Below are 13,406 nucleotides of genomic sequence, written 5' to 3'. Positions count from 1 at the left end.
AACTGCAATCCTCTCTCACCTTTAATTGCACAGACTACATCTTTTTGGAAGAATTCTAGAGTTTTGAAATGAGTTTCACAAGCATGATCAAAGGGATCATGATCATAATTTCTTATGCAAAGATGTTAGACAGATGCCTGGCCACCATAATAGTGGGCATTTACACTCAAGTCCTAAAGGTCAATGGCCTTAAAATAGAGAGTTTCAGTCAGAAGGTGGAGAACAGTCATGTATTATTGAATTTAAGCAGTTAGACAAAAAAAGGTTGACCAATACAGTTTATTTTATATGCATATCACCTCACACCTTTGATTTAAATATGAAAATTAGATTTATATTTATTTGACAATTTATTAAATAAATTATTTGAAAACAAAAACTTGCATTTTAGATGGAAACATGATTTTGTTAACCTCATAATATTTTAGCAAATTTACAAAGCTACTGTATAATACCTTTTATATACTTTTTACTTTCTTTATATCAATTCTGTACGTCTGTGCTCAGGCATTCTCAGTGCTATCAAAAATGAAACTCTCAACACTGCCAAAATAAAACTACTGTCATTTAGTGGCCCAACAGACAAGATTATCGGTTTATCTGTAATTAAAAAAAAACTAAATATTAGGTGAAAAATAAAGTAGTCGACCACTAAATGACATGACTTTCTTCCTCTATCAGTGACGACTGGCTGAGGCCAGCCTAAAAAGATGCTCAGGACAGTTGAAGGGCCACTGCTGCGCATCGTCACGAAAGCTTATCTTTTTCACATGTTTTTAAGCCTTACCACTTGTCGATTTAAACATTAAAGCATCCAAACAAATACAAATCGCAGTTTGAACAAACAAAAAGGTGTGAAAGAGCCCAATTCAGTAGTCACGGTGTTCTGGTGTTCAGGGCTCACGCAGAGAAAGGCGTCTCAAAACACTTGAACATCGAATTTGCTTATTTTTGCTCTTGTGTCGACAAATACATACAAAATATGTCAAAATATCCACCTTGGAAATTATGCTCGAAAAAACTGTCAGTTATTTCTCAAGTGAAAGTAAACAGTTGAGGAAAAAAATGGGATGTGTATTATATTGGATGCGTTCATCGTTTCTTAAAGTGACCGCGCCTAATTTAGCTACTGACTGCTGTAATGTTAATCCAAGAAAATGAAAATCACTCACTGCTCTTGACTGATTTACTTTGTAGTTTTAACAGTCAAACCAAAAATTATTCAGACACGAGATATATTTTTTGATATAAATAGCAAAACTGTAATAATGTGAGAAATGTTGAAGGTGTCTGAATAAATGTAGGTTTGATTGTATATTTAATTTTTACATTGAAGTCTTTCCAGTGCTATTTTACATTTGATTATTGAGTTTCTGTACCTTGACACCTACAAACTTGAAAAAAACTTAAACATTGTGTAAATAGCACAAATAAATAAAAATAAACAAACATACAAATTAAACAATTTCAAACAGGGCCCACTGGTACAACCTTCACCGGGTCCCCACTGACCCCATCCACGGCTCTGCTCACGCCTGTTTCACACATAATCCGTCTGCAGTGCGTCTGCAGTCCGTCTGCGTTATGTATGTGATGCAGCACGGACTCGATGTGCTTTCACACAGGACACGTTTGCAGTTCGCTACTCGGTACGTAAACGATCGCTGCACTGCTGCAGACGCAACTCTCCTGGAACGTAACTGGAATCTGTTAACATGGGTACCTTAAAAAATATGCAACGCATACGCACTGCAGACGAAGTATGTGTGAAACAGGCGTATGGTTGTTTGCACCTTGTGCAATGTGGAATTAGTTTACAGCTTTTTCAAGCAGTTTGTGATGCATTTTGGAAACAGGAGATGATCTAGCTTGATAAACCCTTTCTCAAAGACTTACTGTTTGTCAATTTTATTTGGGTAACACACATATTCTGAATGCCTTCGAAAGAATTCGAATGAGCCATTTTAATCTAGATTAATCTAGATTAATTTCAAGATCACAGTGAGATTAATCTAGATTAAAAAAATTAATCTATGCCCACCTCTAGTAAAAACAGAAGCAAGCCAGTCGTGTCAGTTTTGACTTTTGAGCACAGTTTTCCTTTTAAAATGTTATTTACGAGCAGGTTTATCAGAAATAATAGGATAGCACATTAACATATGAGTCTTGGACTATATGTCCTTATATAAGGTGAGTCAACAGACTTACCACACACTGGCCAGTTTTGTTTGCAACATTCATCACACTGTTAGTGAACTGGGGAGAAGTGTGGCCAGATATATGAGTGTTACCTGATCTTCAACTGGGAATATCTTCTCCATCCTCAGCATGCGGTCCCTCAGCGACTGGATCTCCTCATCCTTCATATTATTCTGCAGCTTGACTTCCTACAGTATATCAGTCAGCTTGTCGATATGAGATTTGAGCTCTCCCATATCAGTCTTTCCTCGCTCGCTCGCTCCTCCTCCAGCTGCTGCTGTCGTTCTTTCCTCCCTGTCTCCTTCCTCTTCTCCGACGCCCACCGTCTCACATACATCCTTGGCCACACTTTTCCAGCTCTCTCTTTCCTGTGGGTCTTTTTGGCCATATGTCCGATAAAGCTCCTTCATCCTGACAATGGCCAAGGCCTCGATCTCTTGCCGAGTGTGTTTAAAGTCTCCAAGCGCTACCTTAAGAGGAGAAATAAAAACAAATCGTATAGTTATTATTGTAAACTACTACATATGTAAGCTAGACAATAATATATGTGACCCTGGATCACGAAACCATTCTTAAGTCTCTTGGGTATATTTTCAGCAATAGCCATAAAAACATTGCATGGGTCAAATGACTGATTTTTCTTTTATCCCAAAATAATTTGGGATATTAAGATCACGTTCCATGAAGATATTTTGTAAATTTCCTACCGAATATATATGAAAACTTAATTTCTGATTAGTAATATGCATTGCTAAGAACGTCATTTAAAGGTGATTTTCTCAGTATTTATATCAGTATGTATAAATGTCAATTTAAAAACGTTTACCCTTATGACTGGTTTTGTGGTCCAGGGTCACGTATTGTTTGATCAATGCCTAGCCAATCAAATTGGTGCTTGCTGATCTAAGAAAGCGCTTGTTGTTCTGTGTGTCATATGCATTAGGTAGTCTTTGACCGATCTGAGGCTAAATCTACTCTGAGATAGATGAATAAAAACAGTGCCTGTATTTCCCATTTCAGATGTTCTCTTGAACTCAGTGAGGCACCTCATAGCAGATCTCTTTAACAGCCTGCGTGTGAAGCTCCTCTAAGCTAAGTCTGTGTTTGGACTGGTGCGCTGGGGGATCTGATACACACGCAGCAGCTCCCTCCTCGTCCCACTGCTGGGCAAACCACACTTCTTCAGGATAGACTGCATCTGCAAACAATCAGCAAGGGCAGAAGACTTACTTCCTATCAGAAATGAACAGTACAGAAACAGCTACGTGAAGTGAAACAGAATTGATTTGATCCCAAATACTGCAGAGGCATTAATATTGAGAACTATTTTTACTAGGCTATTTAAAATAACTGCTTTCTATTTGAATATTTTTTTCTGTGATCTCCAGTATTAAGTGTCACATGAGAGGGTGACTTATGAGGACATAACCCATGTCCCCATTTTTCAAAACACTTATACATTTTTGAGGAAGTAAAAATGCACAAAGTTTCCTGTGAGGGTTAGGGTTAGGTGTAGGGTTGGTGTATGGCCATAGAATATACAGTTTGTACAGTATAAAAACCATTACACCTATGGGATGAACCCACTTTACACAAAAACAAACGTGTGTGTGTGTGTGTGTGTGTGTGTGTGTGTGTCTGACCTTGTTAGCTGGTAATTTCTCTCTGAGAGAAGAGATGAGTCTCCAGCTCTCCTCTCAGGAGCGCTTATCCGAGTCATCACCGCTGTCTGAGTCTGCATACTACACACAGAGAGACAGAAACACACATTAGCCCGCTTTCAAAGCCCCGAGAGCTGCTTTGGCAACAGCGTCCTGACTGTCACATGAGCTCTTAATGGACTGATGTGGAGCACTCTACAGAGGCAGCAATCTGCCAACCACACAAAGCTGCTTCTCACACAAAGCACACGGGAGACTCAGCTCACAATAGAGTTTGATGTTAGCATGATGCCAAGCTTGTCCTGGAATTCACAGACTCAAAGGAGACTCTTGCAGTATTACAAAACATTCACATTAAAACAAAGAAAAGGTATAATCTACAATGTTGTATATATATATATATATATATATATATATATATATATATATATATATATATATATAAAAAGTTCTAAACTGTTCCATCTAGGAACCTAATTAAATGCACAAGTTTTTGAGTTATTGGCTTAATGGACAGACAGGTGATGTTGGTTAATTTTCTATAATCACATGACAATTTAGACAAAATATGAAGTAACAGCATTTTGTTTTGTCAGACTAATCAGTCAACTGAAAATGAGATGGATTTGTTTTGGAATCAAATTGTGACTGCTGAAATCATGAAGAGCCCCAGACAGTAAACCATTTCTGAGAAAGTGGATCAGACCTAGCACCAAAACACACTTGTAGCCAATCAGCAGTAGGGGGCGTGTCCACTCATGATGGGGGAGGTGCCAGTGTAGCACATTTGTGAATTTGGGGGCGGGGCTATTAAGATTTGTTTTTTACACAAGTTACACAGTTCGATTCGATTTTCCTTCACAAGCTTGCGATTCGATTCAATTCAATATCGATTATATTGGACATAGCTAATTTTCTCATGGAAAAACAAAACTAAACATTTTTGTAATATTAATAATTCTAACTTGAATTTTTTTAAATTAAACATTTAAATTGTAGCTGTCAGAAAAAAAATATTCAAACAAAAAATGTAATATTGAAGAACATAAAAAAAAAAAAGTTAAAAGATAATGAATATGTTATATGGTGCATAATTAGCAAAATGCTCCTCTACAGAGTTCATTTTTCTAGCTGACTAATGAGCTCATGGCCATCAAAACTTCCAATAATCCTTAAAGAAATCATAAAAGTAAAGCATATGAATTGAGCGGTTAACAGCACAGAAATACACTTTTAGAACAACAAGGGCGATTCAATGAAAAAAAAGTCAATTTTTAGGTGAACTACCCCTTTAAATATGCCAATTTCCTTAACACTGGAATTCTTAAAATTATGTCTACATTTTTCAGCTATCTGCATCTGTTTGTTCCCAGAAGCCCACATACGGTCAGTGAATAGACCTTCTGAGAGCAGGACATAGGGAATGAAATTCTTCAAGCCCTGCTCTGGAGGAGAAACATACTGTTACTTTTGACAAACAAGTCGACTTCTGAGACGAAACACTGAGAGACCACTGAAGAGACGGACTGAACTGGAGGAGCAGTGAGAAACAAGTTCCTACCATGTCTGCCAGTGCTGAGATGACTTTACCCAGTGTTATCAGAGATTTGTTAATATTGGCTCCCTCCTAAAAAGACTTGACTTGCTTTTGAACTTTCTGTTAATGCTTGATAAGATTAATACAAACAAGAGTAAGCTTTCCAAAGCTCCAAACTTTTCAAAATGTGCTAAAAAAAGATAAGTGTCTGAGTCGTGTCCAATTTAAGCCATGATTCACCGGAAAATTTCCCTTCCATTATTGTGAAGATGAACACCGAGCCAAGCCAGAACAATAGACTGACTCGTTCACGAGTGAAGAACCGGTTGCATCGGTGTTTGGATCACCAGTAGTTCTTTCAGACAGTTCCATTCAATAAACCGGTTGAAGAAAACGGTTCACCGGTTCTTTTGCGCTCGAGGTAATGGCGTCTTTTGCGATGATTGCCCTTGATTCAAGCCATTGGTTTACCCGTGCTCATAACACTAGCACAGAATCAGTTCAGAATCCATCACCAAAAGAATCAGTTCGGTTCAGGCGCTCTGTGTGTCAGTCTGCTTCACGCTGAATCACACATGCGCAGTATCATCAGCTCCTCGTAGAAAAAAACGCGCAGGGATGCATCTTGTCATCTGCGGAAGAATGTTGGGAAAGTACTGCTCCTACCCCCACCTCTGATGCATTGACCTCCACCACGAACTGCCGTGATGTATCAGGGGCAACGAGGATGGGAGCCAAAATGAAGCGACTCTTAAGTTTGGCAAATACAGCATCAGCTGTATCAGACCACCTGAACATCATTCTGGGGGAGGTCAAGGCAGTCAGAGGCGCAACTAGTTGGCAGTAGTTGCAAATGCCGATAGAAATTTGCGAACCCCAGAAACCGCTGTAGTGCCTTTTGGGAATCTATCACAGCCCTAATCTTCTCAGGATCCATACGCACTCCCACAGACGAGACGATGTACCCTAGGAAAAGAACAGACTGTGCATGAAAAACGCATTTCTCCGCCTTGACAAAAAGCCCATTCTCTAGAATCCTCTGCAGCACTCATCTGACGTACTGAACATGATCATGGAGAGAAGATGAGAAGATCAATATGTCATCCAGGTAAACATATATAAACTGGTCAACCATATCTCTCAGCACGTCATTGATGAGTGCTCGGAAGACCGCTGGGGAGTTGGACAGTCCGAAGGACATGACCAAGTATTCAAAGTGACCCCTAGGGGTATTTAACGTGGTCTTCCATTCATCGCCCTCCCTTATGCGGACCAAATGATAAGAATTAAGTAAATCAAATTTTGTGAAAATGGATGCTCCCTGTCACCGTTTGAAGGTTGAAGACATCAACGGCAAAGGATAAGTACTCTTTACCGCAATGTTGTTCAGCCCTCGGTAATCGATACACAGTCGCAGAGAACCATCCTTCTTCCCCACAAAAAAGAACACCGCCCCCGCTGGAGATGAGGAAGGACGAATGAACTTGGATGCTAGAGAATCAGAAATATATTTCTCCATAGCCTCCCTCTCTGGAACAGAAAGTGAATATAACTTGCCCTTAGGCGGAGTCTTACCAGGTACTAAGTCTATGGCCCAGCCGTAAGGACAATGCGGAGGTAGAGAAGCAGCCCGGGACTTACTGAACACTTCCCTCAGGTCCTGGTACTCCTCGGGCATGGTAGACAAATTCACTGCTTCTTCCTGGAACACAGAAAAAAGCACAGATGAACAAGCAGACACAAGACAAGACTTATGACAAGGGATGCTCCAAGCAGACATGGAATTGTGCACCCGATTGATACTGGGATTGCATAGAGTGAGCCAGGGGTGACCAATAACTACGGGTGCCAGTAGTGAGTCTATGGGGAGGAATGTAATGTTCTTGGAGTGGTTGCCAGAGGTGATGAGGGTTACAGGTCCAGTAATATGGGAAATGAAAGGGAATTGCAGTGCATTTAGCGCATTAACAGAAATCTTGTGAGTAAGGGGAAATATGGGAATGTGGAGTTGTTGTGCCAGTTTATAATCCCAAAAATTACCTTCAGCCCCAGAGTCCAGTAATGCCCTTGTGTTGTGCGTATGGGTTGCCCACCTTAGTCTTACCGGGAGGTGTGTAGATGAGGTCTTTTCGGTGGAGATCCCACCCAATAGTAGCGTCATAGTTACTTACGGGCTTGATCTTTTGAAATGGCCTGTCCCCGCAGTAGAGGCAAAGTGCTAGAGATCTCCGCCTCTCCCTCTCCTTCTGGTAAAGCCGAGCTCTACACACCTGCATGGGCTCGGGATCGGATAAGGGGCTGACCGTGTCCGTGCCCAAGTCCTCTGTGCTGCGGAATGGGGTTTGTTGATGGAACTGGCTCATGCGACTCAAGCGCGCATCGACCCTTAATGCCAGTTCAATGAGACCGTTAAATTAGGGCGGAAGGTCCAGCATGTAGATTTCCCTCTGGACACGGTTAGCCAGCCCATGCTGGAACCGGTCCCACTGCGCCTCCTCCTTCCAATGGCACTCTGCGGCCAGGGTGCAGAACTGGATGGCGTACTCCGCGTTTCCAGGAGGTTCCCCGATAAAAATGCTTGTTTTTCATGTCCGCGGTTTGAAACAACCCCAATACCAATAACGTGATATTTAGCGCCTAAAATGCGAATTTTACCAAGGCAACCCTTCCAAAAAACTTATATTTTAACCCCAGAAAGAAATTTTTATTGTGGAACCTCCTGGAAAAGCGCAATATAGGAATGTTTTTCAAGGGAACTTTGCAGGTACAGTAGGTTTCTTGGAATGTATATATATATATATATATATATATTATGTACTGTATGTGTGTAATATTGTTATGTGTATCTGTGTGATTAATTATTTCTGAGTCCGCAGGTGGCGTTGTGGGAGGATTCCTTATGCAAGAATTATGTGACGTCATCGGGGATACCGGATAAAAGGCTCAGAGACGACAATGGCGGTGCTCTCTTTCTCTCCGTTGCTCCGCTTCCCATTCACCAGCGTCTCTCATCGCCCTTGGAGGCGGTTTTGTTTGCTTTATGTTAAGCTTAGGTTTAACGTATAAAGTTGTGTTTTGATATTTGGTATATTTCTTACTGTTCAGTTGCGGGTAGTGTATGTATTTATTTATTAGTTCACGTTTGCTTATTTAGTAAGAACTGAGCGAGGGAAGCAGATGTCCGGAAGACTCACCTGTTTTTATTTTTTCGGTAGTCAGGTAAGAACTTTACTCCGAGAACAGGTGTAGTTAGGGAACTGTTTTCTTAGTTTCCCTACCCGTGAACTGATTGTTCTCTTTATCATCCATTAGATTGTTTACTTTATTATAAATATTATTTGTGAATGTTTGATTTTGAATTCTGTTAATTAAATAGAGACGTCTTTGAACTCACATCAGGGGTTGTGATTCTTCTTTGTTATATATTCGGCCTGTGTCCTTAGAATTCACGAGCCTTGAAATGGTAATGGGCCGTAACATATTTGGGGGCTCGTCCGGGATTGATCTGGATTTTGTGTGACTTCGTGTGATCTTTTTGATCTGTTCACACTTGAATTTGTTACTTTGTAACTTTGTTGAATCACAGACTTTGATGGGCATTTTAGGATTGTGTAGTGCTTTATTGTTTATAAATCATGTTTGAATTAACAAATTTTATTGCGAATCCGACGCAAGCTTTGTTTCGGATTTCGATGTGGGTCGAAATATTCGTATGGTTCCTCCTTTTCGAGGAAAAGAGGTAGACAAGTTTATTGCTCTTTTTGAACGGGTTGCCTTCAATCTTAGTGGCCGAAAATATTTTGGCCCATGTTGTTGCAGTGTGTTCTTGTGGGGAAAGCCCAGGAAGCTTATTCTTCTTTGTCCGTGGAGGAGTCTCTCGATTATGAGGAAGTAAAAGCTGCGGTTCTTTGAATTTATGAATTGGTTCCTGAGGCTTATCGCCAAAAGTTTCGTAATCATCGAAAAACTGATGAGACCTACGTTGAATTCGTTCGTGCGAAAGAGTCAATGTTTGATCGGTGGTGTGCTTCTATGAATGTAAAAACGTATGAAGAGCTACGTGAACTGATTCTCTTAGAAGAATTTAAAAGAAACATGGACACATTATTGCTGAGTGCAAAGCACTCAAAAAGAAAAATAGTGTCCCTAAACCGGTAGGTTTATTGATTTCCTCGCCACATTTAGAAGGACTGGAGTCGTTAGCTTCACAGGCTGACATGTGTGAAAAACAGGGGTATGTCCCGTTCATAATGGACGGATTTAGGAAATTTAATAAACATCAGCAACGTTACTCCACCATTTAGAAGGAGGCATTAGCTCTCGTCCTTGCTCTCCAACATTTCAATGTCTATGTGGGTTCTGTTTCGTATCCGTTGATTATTTACACAGATCATAACCCATTAGTCTTCCTGGCCCGAATGAAAAACAACAACCAACGTTTGATGCGTTGGAGTTTGTTTTTACAGACGTTTGACCTAGAGATTCGACACATTCGTGGTAAAGATAATGTTATCGCTGACGCTTTATCACGTGTCTAATAGGAATAAATTGTTTTTTCCCCCCTTTTGTTAAAAAGAGAGGATTAAAGCAAAAAAAAAAAAAAAAAAAAAAACGGGTAAGAAAGATTATTTCTACAATTTATTCACTTAAGGGTGAGGGTGTTATGTGTATCTGTGTGATTAATTATTTATAACTCAGTTAGCTGGATTTGAATGTTGACGATTTGGCGTGATCTTGGATCATTTGGTTTTTCGAAGCTCATCCCGGAGCTGCTGTCATAGCAACAGGTCCATTAGCTTAAACCTGCTCGGGAGCAGCTTATTTCATGATTAGATCGCTTCTTTTCAACCAGGGGCCTGTTCTTCGTACGTCGCTAACTCAGTTAGCTGGATTTGATTGTTGACGATTTGGCGTGATCTTGGATCGTTTGGTTCTTCGAAGCTCATCCAGGAGCTGCTGTCATAGCAACAGGTCCGTTAGTTTAAACCTAAGCTTATTAAGCCGAATATAATCTTATTTCATGTAAACAGGATTAGATCACTTCTTTTCAACCAGAACTGATACTCAAAATATGTCTGCTACCACCGCTACTTTATTACAAGAGTATCGTACTGATCCAGGGACAATAATTTAAAATAATAATCATTAAAAAAAATTTAAAAATAATATAAAAATGCTGTGTAGTCCATAACAGCCTACTAGACAGCCAGTTTTACTCCCTGAAATATTTATTTGTCATAAAATTATTACTTCATAACTGTATTAGAGTCTTACACACATGCTATACAGATAATAGAGTCGTGCATTATTTTGAGTGATGACTGCTATTATAAGAGTGGCTTGATGGAGCGCAGGAGATGCAGATAACATGATATTGACCCTTAAGAAACTTTCATTAATGCTGTCACGTAACAAATCTTTCCAAATATAAAATGAAATTAATGGATAATTTCTACATTGAAATAAAAATGTAAAGACTGCAAAACTATAAATTGCGAATCTAAATAATTATATAATAAAATGAAAACATGTATCTATTATCTGTTTCATGTATCTATTATAACATTTATGTAGTTTTGTTTGCTTGGCTGTTTCCTTATAAAAGTCAAGAAATTTGTTTTTCGTCAGGTGTTTTTTGTCAGGTGTCGTTTTAAATTATATGACGTCATTACAGTGCAGTCTTGCCACCAGGCAATCCCTGCGCTGCTGATCATGGTTTCGAGTATCGATTAGTGATGGGAAGTTCGATTCTTTTCCGCGAACCGGTTCTTTCGGACGGTTCGATTCAATAAACCGGTTGAAAAAACCGGTTCATCGGTTCTTTAACGCTCGACGTAATGACGTCATTGGCGATGACGTAATGGCGTCACGTCTATCAAACATTCAAATATATAAAGTCAGTAATCATAACTTTAGTCAGTTAAAACCTCATAATCATGAAAAGTTTACATTTGAGTTTTGCAACACACCTAAATACAGTAACAGCAATAATGTGCATATGAGGATTTAAGTCTTGAAGATATAAAGTAAATAAATTAGGTGTCATGCAGAAACCATGATCCACTTACTAAACATAATCCATTGCGATGTATTTGTTATTAAATGAACTTACGTTTCGCCAGATTGCCCTTCATCCAAGCCCTCGAAATACCCGCGCTCATAACATTACTAGTACAGAATCAGAATCAATCACCAAAAGAATCCCTTCGGTTCAGACATGCTGTCAGTCAGTTGGCTTGGCTTCACGCTGAATCGCGCATGCGCAGTATCATCAGTTCATCGGTTCTCAATTCGGACGCGTCCGACAGAAACGATTCTCGGTTGAGTGTACTGGTGATCCGAAAACCGAAGCAACCGGTTCTTGACTCGAGAACGAGAATCAGCTCATCGGTTCTCAATTCGGACGCGTCCGACAGAAACGATTCTCGGTTGAGTGTACTGGTGATCCGAAAACCGAAGCAACCGGTTCTTGACTCGAGAACGAGAATCAGCTCATCGGTTCTCAAATCGGACGCGTCCGACAGAAACGATTCTCGGTTGAGTGTACTGGTGATCCGAAAACCGAAGCAACCGGTTCTTGACTCGAGAACGAGAACTGCTCCAGCAGTGGGCGTGTTCGTTCATTATCTGGCTCGGCTCAGTGTTCATCTTCAGTTCGGTCTTCACAGCATTTTATTCAGTGTACTGTTTGAGTAAATGGATTACCCCGGGATATTGGTTTATTCTGACTCAGAGGGAGTGTCAATCACGTTAAAAAAAATAACAGCTTAAGTAATTTGTGTATTTATGCTTATTGGAGACGTGAACCGTTTCAAACGATTCAGTTCGATTTGGTGAACTGGTTCAACCGGTTCACTAAGAAGAACCGGTTAAATTGAACGATTCGTTCACGAATCGGCCATCACTAGTATCGATACATATCCCCTTTTAAGACAACACGTGAACGCGCAATTATCTCAGATAACTCAATCCAGCGATACTAATCATACGCAACAGATGTGTTCGAAGAACCCAATTAGCCGGATCAGGATTAGCACGATGATATCATCTTGGAGGTGTCATTTGATCTCGGATGTAATAAGCGACGTACGAAGAACAGGCATAGGCGGAGTTTCACTTTTGTGCGTGTGGGGGCACCTACCAGCAGATGCGGTGCAGCAGTCGATTCTGTTCCTCTCGGAATGTCTGTTTCCCTTTACGCAAACATACTACAATTCTTGAGTAGTTGCCGAGTTACTATACGTACGATCAGAACTAGCGTGCACAAGAAGAGTGAAAATAAATAAATACAGAATTCATATTTTCTAATTTTATTTGTCCAATCTTATAATTTTTGTGGATATAATGAGTAAGTTTAGAATTAATTATTTTTAATTAGTAATTAGAAAATATGAATTCTGTATTTATTTTTATTTTTCAAAGCACAAGATTAATTGGCTCTGCCCCCCCCCCCCAAAAAAAAACTCCGCCCATGAGAACAGGCCCCAGGTGTACTTAGGGAACTGTTTTCTCTAGTTTCCCTACCCGTGAACTGATTGTTCTCTTTATCATCCATTAGATTGTTTTCTTTATTATAAATATTATTTGTGAATGTTTGATTTTGAATTATGTTAATTAAATAGAGATGTCTTGGAACTCACATCAGGGGTTGTGATTCTTCTTTGTTATATGTTCGGCCTGTGTCCTTAGAATTCACGAGCCTTGAAATGGTAATGGGCCGTAACAAGTATAAAGAAAACAAGAAGATAAAATAGAAAAATAATGCTAGTCTTAGAGGCCTTTTGAAAAACATGCCTTTGCATAAATCTATTTTCTACCCATATTGGGCCATTTTTGTATATTTTTTAAATATATATTTATATATTTTATATATTTAAACAAACGTATAGACATACACACGTATTTGTTTGTATTATAGCATGACTAAGCATGCATACAGTAAAACACTTTCCCAGCATGAATCCAGCGCTCATTGTCGTGTTCTCTGGAATCACATGGCATCAATCCCA

The 13,406-nt window shown here is 39.6% G+C and overlaps 1 long non-coding RNA gene across 1 annotated transcript; it reads right to left on the bottom strand.

Annotated features, from left to right (window-relative positions):
- Positions 1-1,981: 1,981 nt before the first annotated feature.
- Positions 1,982-3,994, bottom strand: LOC113069549 (uncharacterized). Its single transcript, XR_003279753.1, has 3 exons — positions 3,843-3,994; positions 3,246-3,397; positions 1,982-2,669 (listed from the first exon to the last, which is right to left on the bottom strand). It is a non-coding gene; the product is annotated as an uncharacterized LOC113069549 (long non-coding RNA).
- Positions 3,995-13,406: the final 9,412 nt, after the last annotated feature.

This window comes from Carassius auratus, chromosome 5, assembly GCF_003368295.1.
Source record: "Carassius auratus strain Wakin chromosome 5, ASM336829v1, whole genome shotgun sequence".
Lineage (NCBI taxonomy): Eukaryota > Metazoa > Chordata > Actinopteri > Cypriniformes > Cyprinidae > Carassius > Carassius auratus.
The sequence above is the reverse complement of the archived record's forward strand: the minus strand, read 5'-3'. Positions and strand labels throughout refer to the sequence as shown.